Source organism: Chinchilla lanigera, unplaced genomic scaffold (genome assembly GCF_000276665.1).
Source record: "Chinchilla lanigera isolate Chin_1 unplaced genomic scaffold, ChiLan1.0 scaffold00125, whole genome shotgun sequence".
In the NCBI taxonomy this organism is placed as follows: domain Eukaryota; kingdom Metazoa; phylum Chordata; class Mammalia; order Rodentia; family Chinchillidae; genus Chinchilla; species Chinchilla lanigera.
Window position 1 is genome coordinate 3,483,673 of NW_004955526.1, and position 19,254 is coordinate 3,502,926.

Sequence of the window (19,254 nt, forward strand, 5' to 3'; positions counted from 1 at the left end):
ATTATTAGAGGCTTCTTTGTAAACCTATACTCTAATAAACTAGAGAATCTAGAATAAATTGATAAACTTCTTGACACACTCAAAAGTGAACCAAGATTATATATATTATATATATAATATATGTCCCTAAATTGAAAAATAACAAGGAATGACATTGAGGTGGTAATAAAAAGTATCTCAACAAAGCAAAGCTCAGATGGGTGCACAGCTGAATTTTAGAAAACCTTTAGAAAGGAAAAAACATCAAAGCTTCTTCAAACTGCCCCATAAAATGGAAGGAAAAGAAATGCTTCCAACCTCACTTTGATACTAATATTGGAGAAGGACACAACAAAAAAGAAAACTATAGTTCCATATCCTTAATAAACATAGATGCAAAAATCCTTAATAAAATACTGTCAAACTGAATTCAACAATATGTTTTAAAAAATCATACATCATGATCAAGCAAGATCCAGAGATGCAGGGAGTGTTCAGTATACACACATGAATAAATGTATTGCATCATATAAACAGAATCAAGGGTAAAAATCACATGATCTTTTCATTTGATACTGAAAAAGTCTTCAACATAATTCATTCTGCCTTTATGATAAAAGTTCTAAAGAAACTAGGTCCTGAAGGATCATCTCTCAATGTAGTAAAAGTCATTGCCAAATCATTCTGAATTGGGAAAACCTGAAAACATTTCCTCTCAAATCAGGAAGGTGGTAATGATGTCCCAAATTCACCACTCTTATTCAGTATAGTTCTTGAAATTTTAGCTAAGGCGTTAGGCAAGATTAAAAAGAGAAGGGATACAAAAAAGGAAAAGAAGTCAAATTATCCTTGTGTGAATACAATATGATCCTATACTTAGAAGACCCAAAGGAATCTATCAGAAAAATTTTAGAGTTTATAAATAAATTTAAAAATATTACAGAATTTAAAAATCAGTAGCTTCACTATACACCATGAATGGGTAGAAAAGAAATCAGTAAAAAATATCCCATTCAACAAAAGCTTGAAATAAAATAAAAACCTAGGTATCAATCTACCCAAGAAAGTGAAGTTCGCCTGTAATAAAGATTTCAGAATACAGAAGACACTGAGGAAGACACATGTTATGGTTTATACCTAGGTGTCCCCCAAAGCCTCTGTTCCGTTAGATAGGGCTCTGGGAGGTGGTTGGATGACAAGTGTGTGATACTTATCAGGGCATCACTCCACGTTGAGGCTGTAGCTAAGTGTGATGCTGACAGATGAAAGCTGGTTGGAGGAGGTGGGTCATTGAGGTGTGGCCTGGAAGGTAAATCTCCCTCCCATCTCACTTTATCTCTCTCGTTGCTTCCTCCCTCCCATGCCATTTACTATTCTCCTCTGCTATTACCCACCCCCACCCCTTCAAGCCACCTTGCCTTGGGGCCAGCAGATTACATCCAGCATCTGAGGCAGCCTGTGGCAAGATGTGAATTCTAAATAGCCTAGATGGCCTCATTCTTACACATGAAAGTAGCTCCCATAGCTTCTTTCTTGGGCCATCTCTGCTCACTTCTTGTGATTTTCCTTAGATGATACAAGTTCCTGGGTTTTCTAATGTTCTCAGTTCTCCACTGCACCTTTGGCTTCACATTCACAGGTTTACAAAATATCCTGCTGCCTGGCCTTCCAGGCCTTCTTTTGAAATCTGGTTGTATGCCATTTTGATCTCACAACCCTTGCATTCTGCATGCATCTAAAACCAGCACCACGTGGATGATGCCAAGGTCTCTCATCAGCTACAGCATTAGCCATGCATCCTTCTCTCTTGGCCTGGATTGCTGAGTGCTCAATCCAAACCTGAGAAATAATTTCCCTAGGCCACCACCATCCCAGAAGATGGTGCTCTGGAGCTCTCTTCTCAAAAAAAGCCTTTCAAATACTCTCACCCATACAATTTAAATGCTACAAAGGCTGCTGCTTCTTGATGTCCTCATGCCATGCCATCTTTTTATTATCCTGTTCCTTCTCAGCAACTAAGTTGTCCTCTACTCTCTCTTTGCAGTCTGCAGGTTTTCTACAGCTTCCTTACTGGCCAACTAAAAACATTTTAAATCATTTTCTGGGCTCTTTGCTCTTGATTATCAACATAGATCTGGCTAAAAGCCCCCAACAGTAGTCATGCCGATACCTCAACACTGGATTGCCTTGAAACTTTTTCTAACATATTAATTAGTCCATGGCTTTGAATCTTAGTCTCAGACAAAGTTTCTGGACATGAACAAAATACAAACAAATTTTCTGCCAAAAGATAACACACATGGTCTGGAGTCAAACAGCAGATGTTTCTTTTTCCAGGAGAAACCTCCTGAGTCTGGTCTTTACCTGTTACCTTTCTATCAGCATTCTGGTCTTTTGAGCTCTGACAAGAATCTCCCATAAAGTACAGCTCACAGTATTTCAGGGATGCTTCTTTAACCATCATCTCCAAATCTTTCCAAAAGCTTCCCACAAGCCCGTTCTCAAGGCTCCTGAACTACATGGTCAGATAGTGTCACCTTAATAGCCCCAATCCTGAGACAAAAGTCTGTCCTGGTTACTTTTCTCATTACTGAGACAAAATACCTGACATCCAAAGTTAAAGGGAAAAGTTTATTTCAGCTCACAGTTTGTGGAGACTTCAGTCCATAGTTGGCTGACTTCAAGGCAGGGCGGCATGGCAGACAGGCATAACAGAGGAGAAGCAGTCTATGGTGTGGCAAAAAGCAGCATTCAAATGTAGCAGCACAAGCAGAGCAGTGGGTTCTTTCTATTCTGGTTGTAAACTTATTGAATACAGCCACCTACACCCAGGGTGGGGCACCTTTAATCCCAGCATTATACCTTTAACCTCAGCCCCATAGCCTTAGTCCCACTTCCACATATCTAATTCCTGTCATGATCTGCTCAGGGAGCAGGGTCCTGAGAGGGGATAGCAGGAGATTAAGAAAAAACTATAGATACATACTAAAAGGAAAGCTGTGACCACATGGGATCTGACCTTTCTGGTGGAGAGGCGGTGACAATGTCCCAGCCCCAATATCTTTATTTATACAAAGTTAAAAGAAAAAAAAAAAGGAAAAAGGCTCATGATGGGATCCAGAGTGCAAGGTCTCAGTGTTTTCTAAGAACTCTGAAAGCAAAACATTCTTAAAGCTCTCTGCACTGTAGTTAATAAGGAAGAACACCAAGGCCAGACACCTGTTGATGTACAACGGAGCTAGAGTTCAACTTGTTTCCACAGTCTGCCTCTGGCATTACATGTCCTTGGGATTGGCTTTGCTCTAGTGTCCGGGAGTTTGCCAACCTCAGGCTCAGCTGCAGTTCAACTGCTCCCCCAGAATTCCAGCACTACACACTCTAGATCCAGCCACCTCAAAAAACTCCCACCAATAACAGCATAAATCTTTGAGGGGACATCTGGACACAAGCCATAGCAGTGGGTAATGGGTAGATGGTTATAGGCAAAATACATTACACATATCCATCCCCCCAAAAAGACGCAACACTAGAGTGTATGGGGGATGATGGTTGGTGAAAAAATGACAGTAAAGTACCCAGAAAAGAATCTATATTTAGATATGAGAACCTAAATGCACGGGGGCTGGAGGTGTGAGAAAGTGTAGTAGGGGGATGGATATGATCAAAATATGATACCCACACATTACACTGAAACATAATATTTTGTAAAATTAACATACATAGTAAAATATGTTAAAAATGAGCCTTGACCTTTCCCACATCATGGTTTTTAATACTAGTTTTTAATCAGGACTACTTTTTTTTTTTCTTTTTTCCTTTCTTTCCTTCTATTTGAATAATTGTTGTCCTATTTCCTTTTAGTTGTTGCACTATTAAGATTTCCAATATGATTTTAAGCAAGAGGGGTTCCTTATTACCAATCCTACAAGATAAGTAACTGTTCTCTCACCATTAAGTGTTTTGTTAACTGCATTGATTATGAATTGAGCAACATATTTTCTATTCCCAGGTTTTAAGAGGTTTATTCTTCAAAGAATTAGTATTAGCTTTCAACAACTGCTTTTTATTGATCAATCATTAGGAACACGTGTTTTTTCTTCTTTGGTTTGTTGATATGTAAATCACATTGATTAATTTTTGAATGTTGAGCCAGTATTTCACACTTATATGTGTCTTTCACAGTCTTTCACACTTATATATATATGTTGCATTATTCTTTTTATACATTGTTGAATTCATTCTGTAGTATTTTGTGGCAGATTTTACATCTATGTTCATGAGAGATACTGGTTTATTGTTTTCCTTTTCTGTTATACCTTTTGGTATTTGAGTAATGTTACTTTCACAGGATGACCTGTATGTAATGATGCCATTTTTATGTTTTTGGAACAGTTTGCAGAGAAACGGTATTGCTTCCTTTTAAAATATAGGGTAGAATTGAACAAGGAAACTGTTGTAAATGGGGGAGGAAGATCCTTTTTTAGTGTTGTTAAGGATTATTGCAAAACATCTGCAAAAGTTACACTCAGAGAGACACACAAAATTAAGAAGTTTTTATATTTGTAGGAAGTATGTTAAAGACAGGAAACTGGGCATGCTACCACAGAAGTAATATAGAATAAACTCCTACAGTGGCCTTACACAAGCAGGTTGGAGACTCATGGGCAAATTCCCTCATGGAGTTCAGAGTGGATTGCACAGGTGAAAGGCAAGATGGAATTTTATTAATGTGTTTGGATGTTACTGGGTCACAGTCAAGGGAGACCTAGAAGAGTTAACCTGTAAGAGGGACCAGTTTATCACAGGAGTACATTGGTTGACTGGATGGAGCTGTTCCTAGTATTCTTTTCTTATCCTTTTAATGTCATGGGCTCAGTAGCGATGGCATCTCTTTCATTTCTAATGTTGGTAGTTTATGTCTTCGCCTTTGAACTTGGTTGGTCCAGCTAACTTTTCTTTCTATGCTTTTGAGTGATAAATTTAATTTCTTTAGTAATTATAAGACTGTTAACATTATCTGTTTCTCTTTGTGTGAATTGCTGCAGTTTTGCTTCTAAGGAATTTTTTCCATTTCATCTAGGTTGTTAAATTTATGTTTGTGGAGCTGTTTGTAGCATTTACTTATTTTTCTTTTGATGTATTCAGGGTCTGTGTGAATGTCTCCTGTTTTATTCCTGATATTGGTAATTTCTTTTTTCTTTATTAGTCTTGCTAAAGTTTATAGTTTTCTTGAGGATTTCTAAAAGTTGTGTTGTTTTTATTGTCTTCATCTGTTTTTTTATCTCAGTTTTATTGTTTAACTTGTAGTTTTATAATTTCTTTTTCTTCTACATACTTTAAGCTTAAATTTTTCTTCTTTCACTGGTTGCTATGGAACAGTCTATATTATTTATTTCACCATTTTATATATGCATTTAATACAGTAAGTCTCTCAATAAACACCAATTTTATTCTATACACAAATTTTGATAACTATTTTTATTTTTACTTAATTTCAAAAATTTGAAGTTAAAATAGGCATTTAAAATGCTAAGATTTGAATATAGAAACAAAAATTTCTAGTCTCACATTTGGGAACCTCTAGAGTCATTCTCAATGGCTCTCCCATAACTTTCTGACATTGGTTTAGAAGTCAGGCAATGATATTTAGAAGAACAATCCACTGTGCTTTCAGGGGTGAAACCAGATAATTAGGACTATAGTCCAGTGATAAGTGGAAAACAATTCATTCTTGCAGAAAAAAATCCTTGAGTGAAAATGTTCACTGAGGTGAAATCAGCCACTTCGTGTCAGTGAGCTTCAGAAGGATGTGCGCCCTATCGGAAACTGACTGAATCAGATTTTTAGGCACTTAATTGTCTCTAGAGATTTCCCCATCCATCTCTATTTCTCCATTCCTTATTGAGAAATTCCACATTAACTGGTGTATGTGTTTTTCTTGTGTTCACTTTATGGCTAACCTTGTGCAAAGTGCTCTGTGAGTTGCATAAATTAAATAGCCAAATCTTACTGGATGGAAAGGATAATCTAAAACTACTTACTAAAACATTAGTCAGCATTTTAAGTCAATATATTATTAAGCTCTGAGCGATTGAAGAATGACTTTAAGTACCCTAAAATATTTTGTGAAATTTCTTTTTTACTTACAAGGAGTTTCGAAAAAGTCTGTTCAATAGAAAATTTTTGAAAATGTTCGGAGACATATAAAAGTAGATTAATCGTAAGTATGTCATCTTTTGTTTTTATTGGAAAAGACAGAAATGGGTGTACATTAAAAGTCTAGGTATTAATAAACATGGAGACAGCCCAAGTCTCTGACCCTATAAATTATTTTTAATGCACAGATACTTCAATTCCTCTGATTTTGTCTCCTGGGATGATTTTCAGAATGTGTTTTCCATTAGAGGAGCAAATGATAATTTTGACTGAATTCTAGAGAAGCCTGAACCCCCTGTGCATGTATAAGTGTTGTGGATGAAATGCTGTCTGCACATACACACGCAGGGACACACAGAGGGCAGTGCAATCCACTGGGCAGTGCTCAAATCAAATGGAGACAATGAAATGGAGAACAGTATCTTCCACCAAACAACATTCAGTGCTTTTCCTTCAAATTACAAGCTTGATGAGCTAACAGCTGGCATCTCCATGAAGCAGGAAAGCTGTGAAGAAGGTGGTCCTGGTTGAAACTCAAAATGGGACTGACTGCATATTTGGAGTAAGTGTGCAGTACTCATCTAGGAAATTCTGCACTCACAGCTTCCCTCCCAAGTGGTCTATCACAGCAGCCTTTTACTTTCCACTCTACTGGTTCTCAGGGAGAAGTTATTTGTACACTGCTTTCATCTGTTTTGTCCTATTTAACAGTTGTATCATTTACTTAATGTATATTTTTATTTATTTCATAAAATATTGAATACTTGTAGTAATAGCAGTAGTAACATAAGACATTGTGTATCACTTGTGCAAATGTAAAACCAGAATCTCTTGGCCTTTATAGAAGGAACTTATTTTCTCAAAGAGCGTTTTTTTCAAAACATTCAGCAAAACTTATGAAAGAATATCGGAAGCATTCAAAATCAGCTCATGTTTCACTAAAGACACACATTTGATACTCTGGGAAAAATCAACAGATTAAGATCCACATTTGCAAAGCAAGTGGAGCTTTGGTGATCTGGCCCTGATTCCTCCCCAGTTTCTCTCTTTCTGTTTGTTTGTTTGTTTTGTTTTTCTTCTGGTATCAGGAATCAAACTCACAACCTTGCGCTTGCCAAGCAGGTGCTTTGCCGCTGAGCTAAATCCCCAGCCCTGTTCCTCTCTTTCTGAATGGTGCTTCATATTCGACTGTTTACTGTGCTTAAATAATTCATACTTCTCCCAATTCTTCCCACTTTGGAGGCCTGGCTCATGGCAATGTCCAGGTGTCAGGAAACCTTTCATTGTTTTGTTTTCCTAGAAAATATCTGCATATTCCTGATCTAGCTATAGCCTCTTTTCTTCCAGGAAGACTTTATTGACACTAGGGTAAATTTCCTTCTCTTCCTTTGTGTGTACTTTTTAGCATTAAAGCAATGTCCTTGTTTTGTGGTCTCTTTACATTACAAATGCTACCTGATATTTCGCAGGCAGTCAGTACTCACAGAATGGATAAATGAAGGTAGAACAGGTGATTTATTTCATAGGATAACCTCTGTGGTTCTTCCACAACTGGTGTTTCTGCAAACTTGCTTAAACCCGATATTCAACAAATAGAGATGGAATTCTTTGCTTTAAAAGTTTGAGTTTGCTGTTAAATTGTGCGTAAGACTAGAAAGACCCAATCATGCAGATCTATGACATGGTTCATTTCACCCTTCTCTGAGAACAACTATGATAGGAAGAATTGAGAGAGTAATGGGAATGTTAGCACTGAGAGGTGAGTGGCATCAAAAGACACAAGAACTATAGTGATCATCCATGCAGAGCCTTGGCCATAGGCCCCCACATAGGCTGTTCCAGTCAGAGAAGAGTGCATCCTGCAGACAGCCCAGGTTTTAGGAACTATGTCATGATTCCATAGGGGACCCATGATTCCTCTCCTCACCCATCACTAGGGTCGTGACTGAGAATGCTCTAACAAGAGACAAATTAACAAAAAAACTTTACAACTTTATTTTTTAGAAGTTTTGTCCAACACAGGAGACTTCAGGAAGAGATGAAGACCCCCTGCTCCACCAGCCCAGCACATCATAAGGAAGCTATCTTTGTAGTAGGTTTGGTGACGAAGAAGACAGTTGTGAAGTATGAATGGATAACGTGGATATAATTAGTACTAATAAACATGGGGGGATTTGTAAGGCCGATTTGTTCAAGTTCTTCTCTGTGTGCCTGTTTTCAGAGAGAAAGTCTTCCTCCCTTCAGAAGGGTGCTTCTCAAATGAAGTTCTTATGCCTTGCTTACAAGGAAGATCAGAAAGAGCTTCTTGCTATGCTGCATTTTCAAATTCCAAGGTGCCACATTTTGTGGTAATATAGTGTCAATTCCATGGTCCCCATGTACCTCTGGGTAGTGGCTTTAGGGGTGGTAAAACCTCCCTGGGAAGAGCACATTATTTGGGCAAGTGGAAAGGAAGTGGAAAGAGTAGAGCATGAAAAATAGGTTCCTAAAGAACTCTCCAGATCCTTTGAGAAACAGCAGAAACAATAAACTTGAAAATTGCTCTGAAAGGCCAAGATGGGAAGCTATGGAATGACAAAAAAGGTTTGCGTCTTAGATATGCCTAGTTACAAGCTTGTATGTAGGAGGAAGGGAATAGAAAAGAAAAGAAAAACCACTCTATTGGAAAATCTAGAAATAACATCACGCATCACAGCTGAAGATTGTTACATCTCCATAGAATTGAAGTAGCACAGTGATTTGCCTGTGTGCCTCTTCTGCATGATTTTCTCAGAGTTCTGGCAGAAGGAAGTAATTCTGGTCTGAACTGTGAGGTGGAGGGTGGAATGCTTCCAGTTCAGAGCCCACTCCCTGGTCTGTTTGCCACATGTTTTTTTATTAATAATGGTTTAATTCTGATGAAATAGCTTTGTGGATCTGTGGTGGTGTCTCTCTTTTGCTTCTTAGCTTGGCTCTATGAAGTCTTTAATTTCCATAGATAAAATAAGATGCTGGTATGCCATAGAATGTTTTAAGAATATATAGTATCTGAATTTATGCTACAATTAAAAGAAATTTAAGCTAACTCACCAAAGCAAACTTCCCCTCGGGCTTAAGGAAAAATAACTATTTTGTTTCTTTAGATAACTTACTCCCTTTATACAAAATGTAATGTCTTACTTCCCTCTGTATTCCTAAGGAGATGGAGGGATGTCTGATTGTAGGGCACATGATGAAGGACTTGCTCTTAATTAGAAGATTATGTAAGCCTGTGACAGATATTCATTACTGTTTTATGGAATATATTCCTTCCATTTTTTCTCTTTCAAAAATTCTGCACAAGGTGAAAAGAATTGTAGACTTGATAACTTTCTATGTACATATCTATTTCAGTGACTTGAAACTAGAAATGCACTCAACTTGCAAAACAAATGTCTAAATGAATGAAAGGCTTTGGGAATAGAAGTTTGGTTACCATCACTGCCAGGGGCCCAGCTGTCATAACTCTGACTCAGTTGGCTCTTTAACTTGGAGGTCTTGTTCATTATTTTTGGAATGTCACATAATAAGTGATTCTCTGAGGATACCATTTAATAAATATACCACCCAGCCATGTACTATTATTTATGCCTCTTTTTTCTTTACAAGTTTTTTCTCTAATTATGAACAGAAACTGAATTTAATAGTGTCCCTTTCCTTTGCAGCAGCTGGTAGCATCTAGTTTTACCTGTTTGCAATCATGATTTAAACTGTAACAGGGCAATATGATTTTTAAAAAGGTTCTCATATTTTTATATTCTAAGATGAAAACATATTAGATGCTCTTTAAAGTTCTCAGTTCTAATACTCTATTTCCCGCAATGAGGTTTAACACAGGAATGATTCAGTTATTCAGAAAATGTAAAGATTGTCTCAGGTGCAAATTTCAGATTAACATGGTTTGCTCTAAAACATCTAAACATTTTCTTAAAGTTATAGTTTGCAAGCACAATATTTTATACTCTCTAGTTTCCTTTCATTGTCAAATCCCTCTTCATTATTATTATTTCACACTAAAAGCTCTTATCCTGCTACACAACACAGTAAGTAGTAGTGTATGTAAAAAGTTTGCATTGGGAGATTTATATCCTTTAATTCTTTACCTTTAAAATATTTGAAATCTGAGTCTCTGTGGTTCTATGGAGCTTGAAACTATGAGAGGTTGGGTGTGCATGTGTGCACGTGTGTGTGTATGTGTGTATGTATGTGTGTGTGTGGTGTTTTGGAGGGAGGAGGTAGAACAGTTTGGAATGGATGGATTCTTATACACAGATGAGCTGATGAAAGTGGTAACATTAAGTCCCTTAACATTCTGGGGTAACTTCCACCTTTGCATTCAACTCAAAGAGTCACACATTTTTCAGAGAAGAAATACATTTATTTTTCAATTTCTAAGGCAGTCAAAAGAATGCAAAATCCCAAAGAGAAGTTGTGTGCAGCAGGACTGCAGGGTTGAGGCACCAGCCGTTCATCATATCTTGTGTTTTCTGAGATGCTATCTGGTATAAGCATGATACGTGTTTAATAAAATTCTAAGCATATTTCCCATACAGGGAAGTATAGAGCCAAACAGACATTTGAATAGCTGTGGTGTCAACCTCTAACATGCCAAAGTATTTCTAACTAGTCCAGCTCTGTAGAGCTATGGTTTACAGTGTGTGCTGAGGAAGCACAGGGAGATGCTTCCAGGGAGTGAAATGCTTCCAGGAAGTTTGCATTCCAGCATTCCTGTCAGCGAACACCTCCCACCTCAGCCTTTCCTGCCAAAATGCGGCTTGAAATTCCAAGCACCTGGGAAATTCCCAGAGGCTGAGCTGGAACACTCATGGCTCAGAGCTCTTGCAGCCTCCCAGGGAGAACGCTCTGCCCTGAGAAACAGGAGGCCTGGAGTCACCCGGCTCTGTACCTTCACAGCTGTGCCCACAGCCAGGCATGATAGTGAAAAAACAATAAGAACAATAGCCAATAGAAAAACACAAAATAGGGGAGATTTGTGTCATTTTCCATCTGTGCTCACTCATCCTAAAGCGAGCTTTTAGCATTTCATAGAAAATTCCTTGGAGGTCTTGTTTTATTAGCCAGCTTGCTTTCCCACTCTCTGGAATGGCAATTTAAAACACTTCCCACTCAGCTCGCATCTGCAGTTTTCTTTCTTCTCCTTCTCAGCAGATGGCCTACTTCACAGAAGATTAAAATAAAAACCCTGAAAGCAAAGTATCTCAACTTCCTGCCATCATATCCACCAGTCTACCTGTTTGCCTCCTTCCTGTCCTCCTCCACTTCTCTCATGAAGTATTAAGTGTCCTTTCCTTGAGTTACTTCTCTGGATTTCCTCGACACAGTCTTCATTAAACAAAGCTAGAGCGCTCACCCACCAGCTCTGTGGCCTGTCTGTGGCCTACAGCCAAGACCTCCTCCATTGTTCCCTGGTCTTCTCTGCCCTCTACTGCAATTTCCAAATTGAGCCCCAAGGAACAGGTAAAGCATAGGGGCCTCCTGTGACTGCTATATTCAGAAATCTTCACTATGGACTGGACTGAGTCTCTTCACCCCCATTCATTTCTAGAGTTGTTAACTCCCAGGAACTCAGAATGTGACTGTATCTGAAGACTGGGCCCCAACAGTCACACGTAAGGTAAAACAAGAGATGATGGTGCGCCTTCATCCAAACGGATGGTGTCCTTTTAAGAAGAGATTAGGACATGGACACATGCGGAACAAGACCTTGTAGAGACATGAAGAAGGCAGTTCAGGAGAGAATCCCCTAAAGGAGCTAACTGTGCTGCCACCATAGTCTTGGACTTCCAGTCTCCAGAACTGGCTTCCCAAATATGTATTATTACCTGTCTTATTCTGTAGCCCTAGGGCACACTTTTCCCACTGTTTGGAGTGCTCCTACCTATACCTGGTTCTTGTTCACCCACTCAGAACCACCTCTTTTTAGACTCAACTTAAACATCACTCCTTCGAGAAACCATTCTTCTTCCTCCATAGGTCTTGGGAACAAAGGGATCCCTAATGCTGGGGTAGTCTTCCACAGAAGTAAACTTCTAATTACAGCTTGTATTACTTCCTGAGCAACTGGTCAGTATATATCTTCTGTGCAAGACTACATCCTCCTTGGTCTCAGGCACCAGTCCTGTCTTCCTTGCTGTCTTGTCTGCAGCATGTTTGTGTTATTTGTTGTAGTTTTTGGTGTTCTGCATGTGTTTGAAATAAGCATCAGAATGAACAGGCCAACAACAAACAAGGCCATGACTTCACCGGCAGAAAGGAATAAACTTGCACAGAATTGCTATGGGATATGGTGTTAGTGAATTTCCAATTTTTAGCTAAATCCAAGCAGGTGGAAATTTGTTGCTGAATTTGAACTACTTGCAAAAAAATTATTGTTACTCAGTTCAGCTTATCAGAGACTTGACTTGGCCTATTGTGATTTTCTCAGTTGAATTTATTAAATGATCAGAATTTGTTGGACAGGATATACACTTTGAGGATATACATAAGATAGTTCTACAAGGGGATGACTTTATTTACATCTGGAGATTTTAATTTTTCCACAAACAGCCAAACTGTGCAATATTTGGGAACCATGCTAGAACATTTAGTGATGAACTTGTTGCTGTCTTTGTAAATTGGATTGGCTATCACTCTTCTTCCTCTCTGGTTTATGTGGAAGATGGGAGCACTTTGAAAGAACCTGTGAGGGTTAGTGCTTTGTTTTATTTTGTTTTCTGAGATAGGGTATCAGTATGTAGCCCAGGCTGGCCTTGAACTAGTTGATCCTCCTACCTCAGCCTCCCAAGTGCTGGGTTACAGGCATGCACCACCATGCCTGGCTAGTGTTCTTTTCCTGTTGTGTCCTATGGGAAGTGCCAGTATCATGTGAATCCCAGCATGCAGTGCAGAGAGAGCTTGTTAGACAGCACAAGAAAGCCATGATTTCTAGAAGAGGAACCTTGTAGCATGTGTACCATGCTCTCATGGGTGTGGTCCTGACCGCTTGCCAAAGAAGTCTTCAATGGTGCTTATGAGATAAGTGCATTGGTACCATCTATTTGTGAGTTATATTTATATGGGTTGAACCTTCCTGAGTGTGAGAACAAAACGAGTAATGCAACCGGCTATCTTTTGCACATTTATTTACATGTCAGGGCTTTTGTTCAGACTGTGACTGGAGCCTATTTGTAGTCAGGCATTACAAAGTGAAATTCATTGAGATGCACTTCAGGACAGATCCAAACAAACAAGGTCTTCATTCTGAGCCCATCCAAAGGGCTGTAATTTGGTAGATTACTCATTCTATCTTAATGCATTAGTCATCATTTCTGAATGTCAGTAACACTGAATGGACTTTCCTCAAAGCTCAGTAGAACGACTCTATCATGCTGCAAATGCCTGGCTGCTGCTTTTTTACTTTTCCAGAAGTATTTTTCCCTTTCATTTAAAATTTCTGATTCATAAGCCAAACTGGCACCCTAAATATAAATAATAATGTCAAATAGCTGAAGGGTCTTTATCAATCATTTGTTTTTTCTTGAGATTTAAGTAGATTAAGGCCACATCACAGTACATTAAAATGTATAAACCTTTATAATCTTCAGATTTAGTACTTGTTTTTAAGTGCTCTAGAAATCCTAGCCATCTTCAACGTAAACAGCTGTCAGAAATAAAATAAGAAGCATCTTCAGGAAGACACTACCTCAGTAGCTCACCTCTTTCAATTTCTTGTAGTGATAAAACCTTTTATTGGAACATATTCATTGAAAAAGAGGGGGAGAAGATTTGAACAGAAATACCATACGTATTTTTTCCTGATGCTTTGACTTTCATGCTCTCTTTAATGGTATAGTATAGGTAGACTTCTGATATTTTGCTGGTCATCAGACATTTACAATATTTTAAAGTTGTATTAATTAAGTTTTTCAATCCAAATTCATTGTTCACCTGCTATATGCCAGCTAAATATCTTCTTCAGATACAGAAAATGCATGATGAATTCAAAGAAAAGCTGATCAAGGAACTTCTGAGTGTATTTATATAATTTCTTAAACCCTGAGTTATCTGGGCCAAAGAGATTCTCTGAGCTCTGCTCTACATTGTGTTGTTTGTAAATTATTGTCATTCAAATGATTAGAATTCTTTTCAATTTAACAAGGAGGTGTTCTTCTCCATAAAGGGTCTTTTTAACTGTTCTGTAAAATTTTAATCCCCAATGGTTGAATTTTTAATGACATGTTAAGTAATCACAGATCTACTGATATAGAGATGAATTCTTGTCTGGCTTTTTCATATCCCAGAGCTTTCCCTTTTCTCCCTGTGACCAATACTAGCTCTTCTAAAGGAAATTTTGGCCTTTCTTTGGCAGTCTCTGTGCAAGATGTCTTCTTTAGTGACCTGTTATGTTCCAGAGGCACAGAAGTTGGCCACTTTTCTTATGCATTTTACACATTTTAAACCCAAGAGGTTTAAAGTCTCCCTTTGAATAGTTCAGACTTGAGGAAGATTTGATTCATGATTATGTAGACAGTTTGTGCTTTCATTTAAGCATGCATGTGTGTGCAGCAAATATTTATAGTGCACCATATTTCTTCTAGAAAGTGAAAGGCTAGATAATTCTTGGAGGGGATATTAAACTTCCTAATGCAACCATCCTCACACTCAAATGCTTCAAATCCAGGGAGGAAAGCAAATCGGTGAACTGTTTGTGTTCAGTGTCTAGAGAGAATGTGCCTGTCGTAAGCCACTAGCATACGTTCAACAGCAGGCGAGTCCCGCCATGAAGGAACAATCCCGGTGTTGTTAAACCTCCCAGGTTCACATGAGTAGTCATGAGTTTTCACCCAAAATCTCCAAATACTAAACAGTAGCCATTAACTGCATTTGAAAACACTGTAAGAACCAAGCAAGTTGTGGGTGCCCAGCACATTTCTGTAACACTTAGGACATATCATATCTAGAAAGAAAACACTTCGTCACCTAGCAAAGAACTGGGAGTGACAAAGAAAACAGAGAAATGTAGGTCTGTTTAACCCAACTATTTGTATACTCTTTTCAGTTGCAAAAATAGAATTCAATAAAATTCTCACCTCAGCTACTGTACCATCAAAGTCAATGCGCACATTTGTTACACCTGCCAGAAAAATTCTCTTAGGCACTGTTGCTTGAATGCACAAGGAGCTTTTAAAAAATATATAAAGGAGATGTAAGGAAAGTGTCTGCTGATGCTGTCAGGAGCATTCGGGCAGAAGCGTGTGGGGGGAGTTTTCCAAGCTCTGACTTTTCTGTCTCTTTCAGATCTCCTGATAATGCCTGACACCATTAACTCTTTAATTTCCATATCTCTCCGCTTAAAAGATTAACTGTTTAATGTGACAAGCATTATTTATATATATAAAATTTTCACATTAGGTTCCATTGAATTATTATAATTACCTATTCATCTATTGAAATTAATAATCCTCTAGTTTGACACCTTACATACTAGATTTTTTGACACAGAAAGATTAATAAGAAGCCTCACACTGAATGAGGAAACAGGACACGAAGATGCTGTTGCAATATGCTATCATGTGTGTTGTGATTGAAGGAAGACGGTGCCGTTGACAGAGCTGAAGAAACTGTGATGTAAGGCTCCGAGCTGGGTAATTCTGCAGGACCAGGCACTCATCAGCCAGAGCGAGCAGAGCGGAGGGACAAGGACAGGCGGTGTTAGAAAAGCTGTGTGAGGCTGCTGAACACGAACATGCTAAGGGGGTTAGCAGGACTAGAATGTGGTATACAGTGTGGAGAACCCTGGCAGAAAAGTTTAGGGAGACACTGAGATGAAAGATTTTATAGTTTTTGTAGGACATTTAGATATCTCTTTAATTCAATTTTTAATTTTAATTTGTATACTGCTTACTGCACATAAAGACTACACTCACCATCAGGAGTTGGTGCAGGTACACAGCACATCTTAGTTCTTTTTATGTCCCCTCCCCTCCCTGCTCTCACCCTCTGTGTCTTGCAGAAATTTAGACTTTACTACATATAGAGTTAGAGAAAGGATGTAGTTAGTGGAAATGATTGCTCAAAGTATTATTGTGGAAAAACTCTGTCTAGGCTGTGGGAACCCTGGATGAAGCCCATGCTGAGGCGGCAGGCACTGGGGCAAGGCTATACCCAGGAAGCAGCTGGTAGTGAGGAACACAGCTGAGACAGAGGAAGCGTGGACTCAAGCACTGCTTAGGAGGTAAAACGACAGACCAGACTCAGTCACTGGGGACGTGAAGAGTTAAGTCTCAGCCAAGTGGGTGAGTACAGGCTAAAAGATGTCTACTCGCTCCCCTCTGGGAATCATAGGCCTGGCGTCTGAGGACCAAGGACTTAGCTTTATTTACTTAAATTAAAAAAAAAAAATTATTTTGGTTTTAAAGAAAGGGTCTCATTATGTAGTCCAGGCCAGCCTGAACTTTCTGGGTAGCCCAGGCTGGTTTTAAACTCATGATCCTCTTGCCTCAGCTTCCTAAATTCTGGGATTATGTCTGACTAGAGCTTAGTTTTTATGAAGCCAGATGGTTAGCTGAAGAGTAAACACGCTCAGCTATTTTTCAGTGGTACAGAGTGTGAAGACGTGAAGGAGGGTAGCAGGAGAAACGTACAGTTCAGTTTTGTCATCTAGACTTGAACATACTTAATGACTTGAGCCTGAGACATTTTAGAGATAAGTTCAAAGAGACAAGTGCAAAGAAAACAAGCATAAATGAAGGGCCAGGAGGAGGGAGAAGAGATTGGGGTTTAGAAAGTTAAAAATTTTGAGCATGGATAAAAGCAGGAGTTCTTTAATCGACATGAAGAGTAGCTAAGAGTAGGAGAAGATGCAGCTAAACTGAAGTGAGACAGCAAAATAATATGACTAAATAAAGCAAGAATGATGAGCAAAAGAACCCTATTAGAATTCCTGAAAAGATAACTTTGCTAATTGAAAATGGAAATAGGCCACTGCAAACCGGACGCAGAATGAGACCAGCCGCTTACCTGGAATGCAGTTCAGAAAAGAGACAGGAAAGAAGAAAAGCTTTGAAGCATTGAGCATTGAGTGAAGTCCACACGTCTACAAGAAATTCCAAAAGGCAATTAAGGGAATGGAGCCAACACGGAAAGAGGCGGTACACACACATTGTCTAGAACTGAAGAAAGATACAAACTTCTAATTAAAAACTGACACATACTGTCAAACAGGTTGAGTTAAAAACAAATTGTGATTGTGTTAGATGAGAACTAGAGCACATAATCAGTTAGCAGCGAGAAGGTGCACCTTTCTTACAGCAGCAAGCTGTGTTACTTACTTATACATTTCCCTCGTCACTTACACATTTCCTGCGGGCGGGTAGTGTATGCTTCCCTGCTTTGGGGCTTGGCTTTGTGATTGGCTTTGACCACTGCAAGTGGACAGAAATGACCATGTGTAAGCACCTAGCTCAAAGTCATCTGAAGTCTATGGAGCGTGGCCCAGGTGGGCTTGTTCCTTCTGTCTGGTTCCTGGGAGGACGTGGAAAGAGATCCAAAACAACCAAAAATTTAGAACTTACTTGGTTTGCATAAGCTTTGCCAAGATCAGCAGAATGGCAGTCAACTTATAGATCTGTACCTGGAAAATACATAATTGTTTTAAGTCCCTGAGATTTAATATAATATGACTGAAGCAAACAAACCTACAAAGAGACAGTGATTAAGCTAACAATTTATTTCTCATCAGTATTAAAAAATAATGGAAACAATATCCAAAAAAGCACAAGAGGGCCGGGGATACAGCTCAGCAACACAGTGCTTGCCTGGCAAGTGCAAGGTACTGAGTTAGATTCCCGGTACCAAAAAATACCAAAAGAGCAAAAATATCCTAGTATTTATGCTAGGACCTTCAGCTAAAGTATCCTTAAAAATTTTATATATACTTAATTAATTAGTTAGTTGATTAATTTATAAAGTAATGTGTAGCCTCTGAACTATCTGTATGTAGGTGGGACAAAAGAAGTGAAGGTGTGGTTAAAAGCATATAAAGTGCTCTTAAAGCACATAAAGATGTAAGGGCTCTCTCTCAGAATTTATAAATAAATGCATAAACAAAAATACTATCATATGTTACTGACAAAAGGTATACCTACCAAAGCCAGAAGATTTAAAACTGCTAAAAATACAGAGGTTTAACAAAAGAGTAGCACAGGGCCAAGGATGTAGCACAATGATAGAAGGTTTGACCAGCACACACAAAGCTCTAGGTTCAATCTCCAGCTCTGCAATAGAAGCTAAAAAAGATACAGCTTTAAATTCTAACCAAGCTCAGGTTGGTAGGGCACTATTAACATCAGGACAAAGTAAAATTTAGGGAATAAATTAATATAATACCTGGGCATAGTAACTGACAATAAATATGAATATCTTCTAGTAAGACATGGTCATCATATCCTTTCTGAATGTAATAAAATGCCTTCAAATTAACTAATGCAAAATATCAAGGAGAAATTGCCAAACAATAAGGACAAAGGTAGCTTTTAACATTTGCAGATCTAAGTAACAAAGCTTTAAATAGGTGTATAGAAGATCTGAAAAATAAATGTAGTAAATAAATATTAATAATAAATAAACCCTAACAATAACATAAAATAACAAAATACAAATAATAGATAATATTAAAGACATTTTTCTCTAAATACAAATTAATCAAATCAGAAATTAACATACAGCAAGATGTGGTTGTGCATACATGTTTGGCAGGAGAATCGCTGTTTGAGGCCAGCTTGGGCTACATAGCGAGACCCTGTCTCAAAACAAGAGAGAAAAATAACATTTTTAAAAAGCCAGTTTCTCATTTAATACTTTCAAAAAGAGAAAACCTAAAATTAATTAACTTATCTCAATAGAAATGAAAATATACTAAAAACTAAAAAAAAATTTAAAAGTATATACACTATCATGGGGTGCTGAAGGTTACCTTAGTGGTAGAGCACCTGGCTAGCATGCTCAAGGCTCTGAGTTTAATCCCCAGAAACATACACAACAGAGAGAAAAGAAAGAAAGAAAGAAAGAAAGAAAGAAAGAAAGAAAGAAAGAAAGAAAGAA